Source organism: Brachyhypopomus gauderio, chromosome 8 (assembly GCF_052324685.1).
Source record: "Brachyhypopomus gauderio isolate BG-103 chromosome 8, BGAUD_0.2, whole genome shotgun sequence".
Taxonomy (NCBI): Eukaryota; Metazoa; Chordata; class Actinopteri; order Gymnotiformes; family Hypopomidae; genus Brachyhypopomus; species Brachyhypopomus gauderio.
The window spans coordinates 8,054,700-8,070,841 of record NC_135218.1 but is presented as its reverse complement, the minus strand read 5'-3'; the positions used below and the strand labels follow the sequence as shown (position 1 = coordinate 8,070,841).

At 46.1% G+C, this 16,142-nt stretch overlaps 1 protein-coding gene across 3 annotated transcripts in view; it reads left to right on the top strand.

Moving 5' to 3' along the window:
* The first annotated feature begins 370 nt into the window (after positions 1-370).
* The window catches only part of plxnb1b (plexin b1b), a 74,614-nt gene continuing 58,842 nt past the window's right edge, over positions 371-16,142 (top strand). For all 3 annotated transcript variants that reach the window (XM_077014155.1, XM_077014154.1, XM_077014153.1), the window contains exon 1: positions 371-779. The gene's annotated coding sequence lies outside the window, so the exon portion shown is untranslated. The remainder of the gene's footprint in view (positions 780-16,142) is intronic.

Below are 16,142 nucleotides of genomic sequence, written 5' to 3'. Positions count from 1 at the left end.
GTGTGTGTGTGTGTGTGTGTGTGTGTGTGTGTGTGTGTGTGTGTGTGTGTGTGTGTGTGTGTGTGTGTGTGTGTGTGTGTGTGTGTGTGTGTTTGAGCTTGAGGGGGACGCTTTTATCACTGTGGGAGCTGAGATGTGGGTGGGCTGAATGTTATAGTCCTTGAGATAAAAAAATATATCTTTAAGAGAAAATAATACCCCAGTAATAAACATTAACGCGGAGAGGAATTATACGCTCCTTTGCTGCCCATCCGTCTGCTGCCCCTTTAAAAAAACAGCGTTGCCTAGGAGTGGGGCCCACCAGTGCAGGTCCTCTATGTAGCCAAAGACCAAACCCCTTTAAGAGCATCGAAAGCAGCGCGTCGGAGGTAATCTGCCCCACCAAACCTATTCAGTCGAACCACTGCTTCGCCGGGTCCATGTGATAAGAGAACCAATGTGCTACGTAGGACGAAAAAGAAAAGCCAGATTTAGACTTTACACACATTTTTAGTCAAACAAGTTTCAAATTCGAGCAAGCTTTCAGAACCAGATCAAGCGTGGAAGATAAAAACTTACTTCAGTCCAGCTCTACCCACAATGGAATTGGTGTACCGGTAACCTCTTGCGACTTTGCCCGGATTTTGAGGCTCTCCGTCGCTTGCAAATTGGATAAACTGGCGAACTACCCCCACCAGCAGCCCTCGATTCACACCACTGTTTTAGTTTGGGAGTGATAACACTGCAAACAACATCTTCAGCTGTGCAGTTTGTCCCATCAGCGCTCGTGAGGATCCAAGGTTCGTGGTTCTGTCAGTGTTTTGTGTTGGGAAAGTTTTTTAAAAGTGGGTTTTGGGTCTTGACTTTGGATCGGAACCGGTATAGTCTGCGAGCTTCTTGGTGGGGAGAGCTGCATCGGAACTGGAGAAACCTCTTAAATGACCTCCTAAATGTGCATTAAACTTCTCACTTCCAGGAGCTCACCGTGAACACCTGCTTTGGGCTTGTAGGGTTCACGTTTCTTCTACCAGAGACGCCCTGCACTGTTTTGTAAACTCTTGTATGCTGTGGGAAAGCCAGTAGCCCAGGTATTAAAAGTAAACTCAAAGGTATTACTTGTTTCTGAAAAATGTTTCAGAATAGGCTTACAGAAGTGGCTGTTTGCAGGGGTAAAGGTTAATAACGTACATTAGGATGGTCTCACTTCGTTTTAAGTTTTATTGGGAGGATTTAACAGACCGTATGATTTTATTGTGTGTCTGGACGAAACTTAGCCTATTTTACCGCCTAATTGATAATGTAAAGCTAATAGGAGTGCTGCTTTATCGGGTGATTTTATTCAGACCGGTAGTTCTGCTGTCCTGTGACGGGGAGGCCAGCAGTGGGCGGAGGTCACTGGGTTGGGACTTGATGTGTTTTAATGACCAAGGTGCCCTGACGTCCACCAGGCGTGGTCGAAATCGTAAAAATAGCAACGTTTCACTCCAACAACGTTATTTAGCATAAACATATACATAAAATAATTTTATATGAAGGCATATTGACCGGCTTCCACACGTGAATGTGACATGGTATTGAGCACTGAAGCACTTGAGTGCCCCCCCCCCCCCATGACGGAAACAGTGCGTTTGAAACGCGAGTTATTATCGAGGGAACTGCGGGAGAGGGGCAGGGAATTAGCACGTCACGGAGGGCTCGAGCCTCGCGTGGCATTATGTGGCGCGTGAATGAGCGCGCGCACGCGCAACCGTGCGCGTGTGTGTTCGGGGAGGTGGGGGAGGGGGCGGTACTTTTTTCACAGCGCTGACTTGAAATTAGGCCCGTAGGGAGATTTACAAATGAGGGGACTAGATGTGTGTCTGAGTGGAAGAGACCCTTCACCCAACGCCGTATATGAGGGTGTTGCAACAATCTTTGTCCCTTTGAATATGTTGCCACTTCTAAAGCTATAAACATCTGGTCCTGGGCTGATATCCTCCGAGTTAAAGTTGAATGAAATGAACCGGCGGCTTAACGACTCGCAGGAGGCTGGAAGTGGCGAGTTTCTGTCTGCTCGCTGCTTCTCTTTTCAAGGCAAAACTGGGTCACCGTGTCTCAACATCCATACGGTTGCTCGGCAGGGGCTCATAATGTTGAATATGCATGTGAAATATACCACTGTTTCATTTAAACGGTCGGACCAGGGTCTTATTTCAGCACGTTTCTGTCGTTTACACGTGGTTGAGTTGTATTAAATGTAGAAACATTGGGGTTGAATTGATAGCAGGTTCTCTGATACAAGGTAGGTCAGAGATGTGCGCAAATCAGACGAAAAACGTTAAAATGTCAAAATGTGAAGAAGTTTCACATTTGAAAACTCGTGATAATCTTTTCATTATTTATGTTTACAATTTATGTTTACAGTATATTCATATGGCAGATATAAGGAAATAAGACAAGTCCAGATATTGTGACCAAGGTTTAGGACCTTTTTATTTACTTACAAGTAAGTACACTTGGGTGAGAAGCAGGGACCTCTGCTCATTTTCTCCACTTGATGTACGTTCTGTCTTCAGGTTCTATATTTGAATGTCATTTCCAGTTATTTTATTTAGTCTCCTGTCATCTAGTCATCTCTCCCTCTTCCGTCTTCTCATTTCCTCCCCAGGTCTCCTCCTGCTCTCCTGCCATTTCCTACTCTTCAGGGTTTTCCTCTCTCCACTCACCTCATCTTATCATTCTCCTTCTTAATAATAACACTATTAATAATATTTAATGATAACAGGATAAAAATGAAGTTGCATAAAACTTGTTTAATCAAACACCAGTAATGTTATTGATAAGCAAGTACAGGTAGATAGGATGCTAGCTATACAAATTTGCAATAAATGAAAGCCACTTTAAACATGCATCGCTGGACTGATTGACACTACTGAATTGTACTGTGGGATTTCTAGTTAACAAATCAACGTAATGTTAACATTGCGTTAGTTCATTTGACGATTATTGGATGCTGTGTGAATATGTGACGAGCTAAGCTAACCTTTTCAGGTAAATTAGTTAACCTAGCTTATGTTAGCTATCACATGATAGATAGCTAACATTAGTTATAGTTGGTTGATTTAGCACTCGCAAATAGGCCAGTGTCCATACAGTTATAGACAATACAGTTCCAGTGCAAACTAATGTTACCTTTTCATTTAAGTCAGAGACCAGAGACACAACTCGGCTGAAGTTGAACGATGTTAATAGGTTACATGTCCAGTCAACAATTGATGGAAACACTGATCCCAACACATTATTCCCTTCAGTTGTCATGAAGGTCTGAGTGACATTGTTTCAAAATAAAGTGTAGATTTAAAGTGAGTCTCCAGTCATCAAGTGTTGCTACTTTAACTTTTCTCTACTATTTTTGTTGACCTGGCCAGGATATTTAATATGTAGGCTATTTAAGGAACTTGTTGAAATAGTGTCTCTCTCTAGTGGTTCCTGTGCGCAAAGAAATTATTGCAAATTTCAGTAAAGTTATGGTGCATTTTTTTGTTTGTTTGTTTGTTTTCTTGTTTTTTATTGTCGGCCTTTCTGATTTTAGTGCGCTTTTGTGTGTTACAAAGGTGTGCATGTGAGTAAGATCAATGTGTTTAGCTTTACATGTGTGCGAGTAAGCCAATGTGTTTAGCTTTATATGTGTGCGAGTAAGCCAATGTGTTTAGCTTTACATATGTGCGAGTAAGCCAATGTGTTTAGCTTTACATGTGTGCGAGTAAGCCAATGTGTTTAGCTTTACATGCACGTTCAGCACTGTGTTTGTCCATGTCCGACACCTGGACAATGTCTGACTCTGAAAGTGAGAAAAGTGGTTTTGACTTGTTAAATGACCTTTAACCCCCAGCATAAATGCTACCATTATATCTTCACCATTTGACCTGTGTTGGCTCGACCTGTTCTGACCTGTGAAGTGAATGTAAGCTTATTAGCCTGGCGGATTGGATGGGAGGTGGAGAGACAGAGGGTTCTTTTCACCTTTCAGCTCAGCCTCAACTGGCACATACACAGAGTTCTGTGCTAAGAATGGCATGTTCTCCTGCACAGTGAAACCGTTCATCTCCCATATTAGTTAACACTAATTACAGAACACAGGGGGGTTCAGCTGAAACCATTTGGTGTTTGGTGCTGCATAAACTGCATGGGAAAACATTTGATTTTGTGAAACAGCAGTACTATAGATTTCAAATTTAAGCAGAATAGTTTGTTGTTCACTGCTGCATCAGCACTTGGGCAAAGACATGTTAGGTTGTTTTCTGTTGCCACTTTAAGTGTTCAGTTGTATATACGAGTGGAAAACCATTTTTAAGAATCGTAACTACAAGATTATTACAACAGTGTTGAAATAAATGAAGCCTCTCTCCTCTCTCTCGCTATTCCACACACACACACACACACACGTATTTATGTTCAGTATTACTCTTTTTCTTCTTGCTGCTAGCTCTGTTCTTTGAAGTAGGGCTGTGGAGCTGGTATAGATGAGGTCTCCCTGTTTAAGCATGACCAGGTTTCGCATGCATGCAAGATGGTTTTTTTCTTCTTTTTTTCTTCTTCTTTTGTGAATGTGACACCAGACACTGCACCCTGTCCCTGGTCACTTTTACTTTTAACTTTACAATTCCCCTTTCATTCAGTACCATGATTCAGCTGTTCAGCTCTATTCTAATGGACCTATGAAGTGCAACATGAGCCACTTTAGACAGGAACCCGTTATCAGAAGCTGAGATCGAGCAGTGCTGATAGTTCATGCCACAGGACTGATGTAATGAGCTCTAGTCTCTATACATGGCCCTGCGATTAAAATCAACATTAACTACTCAATTTAATTACACTTCTCTGGTTTTAGCAGGGTAATCTTATCATGGTGTGTGTCCTCTTAAAAGAGCCCGGGAGTCACAGTGTAGCAGGTGGCTATATGGGGCCAACAGGAGGTTACTTGTGTACCTTAATGCAGACACAAAAGTCATGTTGCTTCATGCTCTCAACTGTGCAGTTTGGTGTGTATGTAGAATGTTGTTGGCATCCGTCTGTCTCAAGAGACAATGTCTCAAGGGACTCTCAAAACCTGTGGACAGACATGTCAAATGGTAGCGCAGCCAGTCTGTCTGTGTGCTGGTACTCCTCGGTTGCATCTTTGAGACCTCCATCAGCTCGGCTGATGTAGAACGGGGGTGGGGGGATTAAGGAGGGCGTGATGAGTCCAGAGTGTGATGAGTCCAGGGTGTGATGAGTACAGGTCGTGATGAGTACAGGTCGTGATGAGTCCAGAGTGTGATGAGTCCAGAGTGTGATGAGTCCAGGGTGTGATGAGTCCAGGGTGTGATGATTACAGGGTGTGATGAGTAAAGGTCGTGATGAGTACAGGTCGTGATGAGTCCAGAGTGTGATGAGTCCAGAGTGTGATGAGTCCAGGGTGTGATGAGTCCAGGGTGTGATGAGTCCAGGGTGTGATGAGTACAGGTCGTGATGAGTACAGGTCGTGATGAGTCCAGAGTGTGATGAGTCCAGGGTGTGATGAGTACAGGTCGTGATGAGTCCAGGGCGTGATGAATCCAGGGTGTGATGAGTACAGGGTGTGATGAGTACAGGTCGTGATGAGTCCAGGGCGTGATGAATCCAGGGTGTGATGAGTACAGGGTGTGATGAGTACAGGTCGTGATGAGTCCAGAGTGTGATGAGTCCAGGGTGTGATGAGTCCAGGGTGTGATGAGTACAGGTCGTGATGAGTCCAGAGTGTGATGAGTCCAGAGTGTGATGAGTCCAGGTTGTGATGAGTCCAGGGCGTGATGAGTCCAGGGCGTGATGAGTCCAGGGCGTGATGAATCCAGGGCGTGATGAGTCCAGGGCGTGATGAGTCCAGGGCGTGATGAGTCCAGGGCGTGATGAGTCCAGGGTGTGATGAGTCCAGGGCGTGATGAGTCCAGGGCGTGATGAGTCCAGGGGGTGATGAATCCAGGGCGTGATGAGTCCAGGGCGTGATGAGTCCAGGGCGTGATGAGTCCAGGGCGTGATGAGTCCAGGGTGTAACCTTGCTCCTTGACTCAGTGGACTCCACAGCTGCTTTGGCCACCTGCACATGGGTAGCTCAGCTACAGCATTCAGCTCCTTCTTAACAGGTGAACTTCTTATGTCTTCATTTGTTTTGAACAGGACCAGCTGAGGTGTTGGGGACTTCAGCTGGGGTACAGTAGGAGTGTACATTCAGCTGGGGTGCAGTAGGAGTGTACATTCAGCTGGGGTACAGTAGGAGTGTACATTCAGCTGGGGTGCAGTAGGAGTGTACATTCAGCTGGGGTGCAGTAGGAGTGTACATTCAGCTGGGGTGCAGTAGGAGTGTACATTCAGCTGGGGTGCAGTAGGAGTGTACATTCAGCTGGGGTGCAGTAGGAGTGTACATTCAGCTGGGGTGCAGTAGGAGTGTACATTCAGCTGGGGTGCAGTAGGAGTGTACATTCAGCTGGGGTGCAGTAGGAGTGTACATTCAGCTGGGGTGCAGTAGGAGTGTACATTCAGCTGGGGTGCAGTAGGAGTGTACATTCAGCTGGGGTGCAGTAGGAGTGTACTTTCAGCTGGGGTGCAGTAGGAGTGTACTTTCAGCTGGGGTGCAGTAGGAGTGTACATTCAGCTGGGGTGCAGTAGGAGTGTACATTCAGCTGGGGTGCAGTAGGAGTGTACTTTCAGCTGGGGTACAGTAGGAGTGTACATTCAGCTGGGGTGCAGTAGGAGTGTACATTCAGCTGGGGTGCAGTAGGAGTGTACATTCAGCTGGGGTGCAGTAGGAGTGTACATTCAGCTGGGGTACAGTAGGAGTGTACATTCAGCTGGGGTGCAGTAGGAGTGTACATTCAGCTGGGGTGCAGTAGGAGTGTACATTCAGCTGGGGTGCAGTAGGAGTGTACTTTCAGCTTCAGCTGGGGTGCAGTATGAGGGCGCTTCATCCATTTTGCTCTTGTAGTTTAACTGGCTTTGTTTGTAGTTGTGTGTTTTAAAGGTCACATGCAGGTTATATGTTGTGTTTAAAGGGTGTTGAACTGCACAGCCCTTTTCCGGCCTTGCTCAGGTGCCAGACCCACCCGTCTAGACATGTTATCATGTTATCATATCTGGACATCTTCAAAGCAGAAAGAAGAGCATTGAATCTGTAGACTGAACACAAACACTCTTACAGCTTTAAGTTTGTCGTCACTCCACTATCTTTTTGCCCAGCATATTACTGATGCTTCAAATGTCTCCCATAAACTCCATGGGGTTTTGTGGCTTCATTCTGGAGAAGAATGAAAGGTGCTGTCACTCAGGAACGGTTACCAGGGTGATTTGGCAAGTAGAAAAAACCCTTAATAGCCAACTGCGGTGACGACGTCTTTTAAGTTGTGTGACTTGTCAGGCGGTGTGGTGGGGGAGGTGGGGGTGTGGTGGGGGAGGTGGGGGTGTGGTGGGGGAGATGGGGGTGTGAGGATGAGTCAGGTGGGAGGAAGCACAAGAGCACCGCAGTGACATTTCCAGAGGGAGAACTTACCCTGGCAGCTCAGAAACATTGCTCCTGGAAGGCACGTAAAGTTTCACTGCTCGCTCTGTGTGTGTGTGTGTGTGTGAGCCACTTTGCATGTGAGGGAAGCCAAACATCTTGGACGACTGCTTGTGTCTCTCTGCTTGTGACTGGTTGTGTCAGAGCTATAGAACCGCAGTTCGTCTCCCCGAGGCTTTTATTCTGTACGACGTTCTTCTCACACTTCTCATTGGACTTTTCTTTCTTTTAGTTTCTTAGAGCGTTCGAGGAAAGTTCAAATATAATGCAAGATAAAACAAGTACTGTATATGTATATGCGTATATGTATATATATGTATATGTATATATAAACAAGTACTGTATATGTATATGCGTCTTATTCGAATCCCATTTCAGCTCATTTCAATTTCCTCTATGGAATGTTATGGGAAAGTTGCATGTGGGTCAGGGTGTGATGTGTGGGTGTGTGAGTGTGTGCGCATGCTGTTAACACACACACTCCTGCTCACATCACTCCTCTTTGTTGTGTCTCATGGAATCAGCGTAACATTTGGTTCCCAAAAGTTCTCACTTATTGCCTGCACTCTGTCAAAGATGCAGTGTGCAAGGGTGTGTGTGTGTGTGTGTGTGTGTGTGTGTGTGTGTGGGTGTGTGTGTGTGTGTGTGTGTAAAAGAGAGAGACAGGCAGAGAGGGTGAGTATTGATGGCTTTAGAATACCACCTCTTTCTCACAGGTCGTTATGAAGGATTGTGCCAACAGGATCTCTCCGTGAGGTCTCCACCTCTCTCTCTCTCCTTTTAGAACCCGAAGGAGTTGTAGGCACCTGATTCTTAATGACCCTGTGTGTGTGTGTGTGTGTGTGTGTGTGTGTGTGTGTGTGTGCGTGCTTATGTGCTTACATGTCCATGCTCATGGGTGTGTCATTCAGGCTCGTATTCTGCTGAGCGGATAGCGGGAGGGGGTGGATGTGTGTGTGTGTGTGTGGGGGGGTGCGTTCTTCTCCCCTGGCAGCACCCGCTCTGCAGGGGGGTTAGAGCGAGCCGTCCAGCCTCCTTTGTGTCTTTGTTGGAGTGGAGGTTGAAAAGGCCAGCGAATAAGAAGGGGGGGGGGGGGGTAGATGGAGACAGGGGGAGGGGAAGAGGAAGAGATGAAGAGGTGGAAATGGGGAGAGGGAGTGAGAGGGAAAGGGGAGATGAGTAGAAAGGAAAAGGAGTGAGGATGAGCTTGGACTTCTGCATGCAGACAGCAGCGGGAGCTCGACTGTTGCGGGTTGAGGTGTGTGTGTGTGTGTGTGTGTGTGTGTGTGAGTGTGTGTGTGTGTGTGTGAGTGTGTGTGTGTGAGAGAGAGAGAGAGAGAGAGAGAGAGTGCGTGCGTGCACATGCATGAGGATGAGTGAAAGAGGGAGGAAAAGATCAAAAGTTCTACAAAAGTTTTGAAGCTGTGGGAAGTCAAGGCCTTCTTGATTCTCAGCTGTTTGCACACGGTCTCAGAGAAGATACGAGCTCCTGCTTCTGCCTTCGTCAGCAGCACCTGGGCCAGGCTGCCGTCGTGAGTCATGCCTCATCCAGGGAACTCGTGAATGTCACGTTATGGTCTGGGTGCTTTGTGAGGGTAGAAGGCCATCGAGTGATGTAAAGGTCAGGCGCAGGTGATGGACGGCATTCTCCTGCTTCACCTGTCTGCTGCTGAGCAGGACGACAGGACCACTCTGCGTAGGGACGCTTGTCCAACTTGTCCCCTGTTCTGCTTTAAACATTCTTATCGCAGTCTTTCCCTCACTGCTGTGTCTGTGGGTTTTTTTTTCCAGGGCTTCCTCTCTGTTTTGCGGATACCCACTCACACATCCTTCTGTGCGCTTGCTTGCTCACATTTGTTTGCACTCTCTGTCTGTCTGTCAGTCTCCCTTTCTCTCTCTCTCGCTCTCTCTCTCTCGCTCGCTCTCTCTCTCTCTCTCTCTCTCTCTCTCCCTCTGTTACTCTGTGGGTCTTTTTTTTCTGGGTTCCTTTCAGTCATGTTTAGTAGAGCCCACTGGGGCAGTCACCCTGAATCCCCTCTCCCCTCCACTTTTCACTATTTCTCTCTCTCATTCACTCTCTCTCTCTCTCTCTCTCTCTCTCTCTCTCTCTCTCACACACACACACACACACACACACACACACACACACACACACGCACACCTACCCCACACCCCCTGGGACTCTTTCTGTCCTGGGAAAAGGGGGTTTCCATGGAAAAGAAAGGATGAATGTTGGACCAGACTGCTAAAAACTTTTTACTTTCTTTTTAGAGCCTTAATGAAGTGCGTCTCTCATTCTCACTCTCCCCCCTCTCTCTCTCCCTCTCTCTCTCTGGATTTAATACATTACATTTGTACAGCATGTCTTTCATTTTTCAAGGAAAAAGTGCTCTAAATAGATGGTCTGAAACATACAGTCCTACTACTTCCTGAAACTAATATTCATCTGTCACCTATCCTTACGTTAGCGATGTCATTCATTCACGAGAGCTCCAGGCACCAGTAGAACGCTGCCCGAGAAAACTGGCGGGCTGGTACCGAGAATTCTCCTCCGAGTTCCTGCTCCCTCTCACTTGCACAGAAGAACCGAACTATGCTTCGAGTCCTGAATTCATTTAAGGACAGTAAGGCAGTCACTGCACACAAGCCAAGCCTCAATGCTGTTAACAGATGCGGTGCCCTCGGTCTGTGTTAACACTTGGCTCTGAACCAGAATGCTACACAGCCGTGTGGTCCAATGGCGAGACGCCGCCGCTGTCTCGCGGCTTTGTGATGATACATACCGCACCAGATCGACACTCAGTTGGACTCAATGATGTGCAGTAGTGCAGATTAGTACTTTGACAAGGGAAATGGATTGTAGTGCATTATTACACATGCACAGTCATTTGTAATCTGACAGTTGGTTCTTGGCTCTATTAAGGACCATAGGGTTGACAGTCGGAGCCTGTGTGTGTGTGGGTGTGTGTGTGTGTGTGTGTGCAAAAATATGTGCGTGCAAACCTATTATAATGAATGGTGTGGGCTTTATCTTTACCTTTTAGCTGACATTTATAAAGTTGATAGTTCAACAGGCACCAATCAATTTTCTCAGACATTATATTAATGCCACAATTTTTGCAGTCTGCCCCCTGGCACAGAAGGAGTTAAACACACTTGATCCACCCAAGTATGTGTGTGAAGGGCTCGCTGTGGTTAAGGGGTTTCCTAGCAACCCTTTTGCCACTTGTTGCCAAGCTCTGGTGGGTCGTGAGTTGCCCAGGGAGCCATCTCTTGCTGCGAGGGCCTCTGTTCACTTTTCTTTCTTTTAGGAAGATTTAGAGAACACACACACACAAAAATCCTCTCGTGCCTCAAGAATGTGCACCGAGTGTTTTTCACATCACTGTTATGAAAACTATTGTGTGATTAGTAGTTTTTCTGCATCTTCACCCCATGTTGCTGAAATGGGCTTTCGCAGTACCTGCCTATTGGCTGTGCTACATATAGACCTGCGGTAAACGGACACCCCAGTGTGTATTCAAACGCTGGAGAGGAATGCGTGATGTTGGAGGGTGGAGTCGTCCACGTTCTGTCCTTGAGAGCTTCTTCAAAGCCGGCGTTACACTATGTTTATGTGTGTGAGCTGGTCTCCCCACCACCACACACATGTACGCGTCAGGACTCGATCGGACACTCTTCAGGACTGTTCCTGTGTGGAGCGGGACAGTGTTGTAGCCAATTCATAGAAAAGCAATGTGTAAGCTTATCATTCTAGTTCTTTGTGTAAACATGTAGTAGTTGGGTTCTACACAGGATCTGAACAAATGTCTTTTGCATTTGTTATATAAACAGTATGAAAGTTGTGCATGTATGAACCCTGTTACATGACATTTTGAACCTCAGTTCATAACATCAACAAGCTTTATTTTGCTATTCTTTACATCCCACTTGCAAATCTCTGCCTGACCTTCTTAGCAACAATTTATGTGGCAAATTCTCGTGTGAGTGAGGGTGTGGGCGGAGCCTCAGGGGGTGTGACTACCACAGACCTATACCAGACAGTCCTTGGATTCAACATTTCTTGTTTTAATGATCTCGACTTCAATTCACTGGTGTTTTATTTACCCAGACAGTTAATTTTACATATTTGTTTTGCTGTTCACATGTAAATTGAAAATAGTTAGTATTTAGGACCCTCGTGACATTTTGCCCCTAAATGTGTGTGGTGGAAACCCGTGTCCCGTTGTGTTCCGGATGAGTGGAGACCTTATTTGGTCTTTGTCTTTCACTCTTATCTCACTCCTCAGTCAAACTCATCTTCCCTCTCCTCCCTCCTTTTGTTTGCCTGACTGTGTTGGACTAATTATCATCTCTTTAAAGGAGAGGCGATTCTACCAGGCTGTGGGAACTTTGGGGGGGTGGGCGGTGTTTGTGTGAGAAATGTTTGCGCAATTGCACAATGGCACTTTGCATATATGTATGTTTTTTTTTTATGTTTACTTGTTTTTTGTTTTTGCATCAGGTTTGAGTAATCTATATGATTTCTTTCAGCCAACCAGTCTGAAAGAGTGGATAACTTCAGTCAAATGAATATCTTATGTTTTATGGTAAACATTAAATGGACTGACCGGTCAGGAGATTTGATACAAGCTGAGCGTGATATGACACTTCCATATTTAACCAGATGTTTTGAGTAGAATAGTTCAGTAGTAGAACAGCTTATGTCAGTACCTCATGCTCAGTTATTTCAGGTGTTTTTATGTATGTATAGGGGAGAAGTAAGAGTTTCTTAATACCATTTCAGTTTTCTGTACATGAATTATTTAGTGCTACTTGGCCCAAGTCCCTCCCCAGGAACAAGGGTGCTGCTCTCTGGTGCTCCTTTCTGGACTCCTTCCCTGGACCTCCTCTCTGGGGCATGTTGGTCTCTGCTCTTCCCTGGACCTCCTCTCTGGGGCATGTTGGTCTCTGCTCTTCCCTGGACCTCCTCTCTGGGGCATGTTGGTCTCTGCTCTTCCCTGGACCTCCTCTCTGGGGCATGTTGGTCTCTGCTCTTCCCTGGACCTCCTCTCTGGGGCATGTTGGTCTCTGCTCTTCCCTGGACCTCCTCTCTGGGGCATGTTGGTCTCTGCTCTTCCCTGGACCTCCTCTCTGGGGCATGTTGGTCTCTGCTCTTCCCTGGACCTCCTCTCTGGGGCATGTTGGTCTCTGCTCTTCCCTGAACCCTGAGCTCTTCAACTCTCATCAATACCTGCATGAAAGTTCAACAGTCTGTTATGGAGGGATGGGAAGGCTTGTCCTCAGGCTAACAGGTGTTCCCGTCCGTCCTGTCTGTGCCTGTGCACACACACACACACACACACACACACACCCGTATGTACAGAGAACTGGATGCACCCCCTGAGGCTCTGAGTAAAGTTGATGGTATGTCCTCATTATGGCCACAAAATCTAGGACCACTTACTGTTTAATTCTGTGGTGGTTGGTTTTTTTTAAGCACCAGTCTCTTTTAAGTACCTGAATTTTGGACAGGTAGCGTTGGACGTTTGTCTCATGTGGAGGTGGTAGGAGGTTAGTTTAAAGCTACAGCTCTGGAACAATTGAAGTTTTTTATGGCCCGAGTTCTCATCACCACGAAAATACACACCCACTCACACCGCAAAAGCCCCTGAGGGTATATGAAGGCTGTCTGCCATTGTTTCACTCTCATACGTGGCTGTTTAATTGAACAATGGCTGTATATAATAGTTATTAAATGTTATCTACCTTACGATAGACGTATAACACTTTATTGTGCACGATTGTATCTATTTGGGCGTCCGCTATTGCATGACTACCAACCATAAAATTAGAAATGTTTATACACAGAATGTTTTTTTTCTCAAAGTAGGCAAGGGGCTTCATGTTCAGGGTATGTGTGCTGTGATGTCTTTCACACCAACAGGTGGCCTCTCCCCCAGGCATTATTAACACCCTATTATATTATTACACAGCCCACGCATTCAGACTCTACCGTTGTGGGCGGGGGATTACGTTGTGTTTTGATTGGCAGCCGAGGTCAGTGGCTGTTTGCCATCTGTTGCCTTTAAGAAGCTGTCTCTCGTCAGACTTGTATGGCGGAGATACCGAAGACAGCTTGGCGTGTCATTACGCCTTTCCATACTTTAATTCCTAATCTTGTCAGTCATAACTTCTAAGACAAAGTAATCATTGATAGTGACATCTGAATTAGAAATGCGATGCGGGGTTTCACATCGTATTAAACTGCTGCTTACGTATCTTAGAAAAATGGATGTAAATGCCACCATCAGTCTGCTGCCTTCCTTCTCTAATTAAAAACAGTGTAACCTAATCATCGCTTTATGGCCGTGACTTGCCAGTCAGCAACTGGTTGGGTTTGTACAAATAGATTCTGATACAGTTTTTGAATTTCTGAGGGATTAAGATTTACTCATTTTTTCCTCAGCGCAGCATGAGAGCAGAAGCCCATGGGATAAGTTGTTCTTATGAAGGAACGTAGCGCTGCCCTGCAATTCACATCTCCCCCCTTTTAAAAATGGTGTTATTTGGATGTGTGTTCATTCGTAATGACGGCGGGCAGCAGTAAAGGGCCGTGAACGTCTGTTTACGCACACACGTGTGAAACGCACGTGTGGAACATTGGCGTGTGTGGGACACGGCGGAGGGATGGCACGGCGTGAAGCTGAAGCTCGAGACAAACACACTCTTCTCTTCTCTCTCTCTCTCTTGCTCTCTCTCTCTTGCTCTCTCTCTCTTGTTCTCTCTCTTGCTTCAGTGCATTCCTCCAGTTCAGGGGTTAACCCAAAAATGTTAAGCGGTGACTGCAAAATATAAAAAATATAAAAATACACACTTGCCCTACACACATGGGCCAGTGGCAGTTATGTTGTTTTTATATTGCAGTCTCCGCTTCCTCTTGGCCGAGTCCTGTTCCTCTGAAATGAGCTTTTCTGTGTATTGGGGGATTTGAGGACATTTTGCATGAGGCTGGCATGTACTCTGTTTCTTTTGCTAGCCATCGTTCTCTTCTTCATCCAGCAGAACCTGCAGTAGATACAGGAATGCAGGGGCCGTCTTTGGCTGACATCTACAAACACAAGTATTTGAGGCCATCCTGGTATAAATTCTTGTAATTGTGTAATGTAGGTGAGGGTCATTGTTCTCAGTGAATTCAGTTAGGTGATTAGTGGTATCCACTGAAGGGAGATGGTGGTAGAAGGTCAGACCCCCCATGCCCTCCTCGTGACCCCGTCTGGTGTAGTCCATGGTGAAGAACAAAATGCTTTTGTTCATTGTTTAGGACTGGTTTAGGACTAAGTGTGTCTTCTGTTTTATATTTAGAGTTCAACTCAAGATGATCGTTTTCTCTTCTAAACTGCCTTTTCCTAAAGTGACGATGTAAGTTTGAAGATGAGATTAACAGATGAGATTTAAGGAAGTCTTCAGGTTTCGTGTCATGGTTAAGAGTTGAAGTTGAAGAACATGCAGTTGACGGAGAACACCCTAGCCTTGACCATTAGCTACTGAGGCGTTAGATTAAATGTGCGATTTAGGTCACATTCCTCCCGTGGTTTGGTCTAGAACAGACCGCTCCACTACACACAATGCTCCTTAAAGCTACCAGCGACCACACCGGCCACCCGGAGCCAGGCTGCGTGGGCCAGGCTGCGTGGGCCAGGCCGCGTGGGCCAGGGCGTGAGGAAGTCACCTTGCGGTCACTACCCCTGGGCCGAGCAGGGAGAGGCTCCAGCCTGAGGTGTCCCCACTGCTGGTGGAAGTGCTCGGGAGTGGATGGCAGTCTGCTGGAAGCCCATGTGTTTGTGTTCGTTCAGTTGGGAATGCCTGCCAAAGTCCCCAGACCCCCCACCCCCCCTCAATATATTTCTATTGGACTTTGAAATTAAATAACAAGTCTTGGCAGCGCTTTTGGACAGAAAAATTAAATGAGTTACCATCTTGGCCAAAAAGAGTGAATGCCTTTAGAAGTTTGGTCGGAGTTTTTTACCAGGCTGGTTGGCTGCTTTATCAAAGTAGAATCATTCATCTGCTGTGCTTTAAACGTTTATGTGATCTCACCTTTCATAATTAGCATAATTGTACATCATAATTATGTTGGTGTAACATGCATGTTGACGGTAGAGCTCAATGTGATATGGTCGCAATTTCAGCGGGGCTCCATTTCCTTTACTGATTGCATTGGCTTACGGCACACTGTAATGACTGATTAAGCACTGATAGCAGTTGTGTTGTAGACATGAGGAGTGTGTTTGCACTCTGCTGTTTTAGCTGTGTTCTGTCTGACCCAGTGGCAAGTTTGCTTAGGCTCTCTCAGTCCTGCAGGGTCTACAGTCACACCACACACACACACACACACACACACACACACACACACACACACACACACACACACACACACACACACACACATAAACAAGCACACACACTCTGGTGGTATGGCTCATGCGACATAGTAGCTCTGAAGTTCTGCTGGAAGAACTTGAGTTCTTACCAAGAACTCATAATGTCTTGATCATCATATGAGTGTTGTTGACGGCAGGGATACAGTGCAGTCCTGTTTTGGTTTATTTATTTTCCCTCTAGGAATGATTTA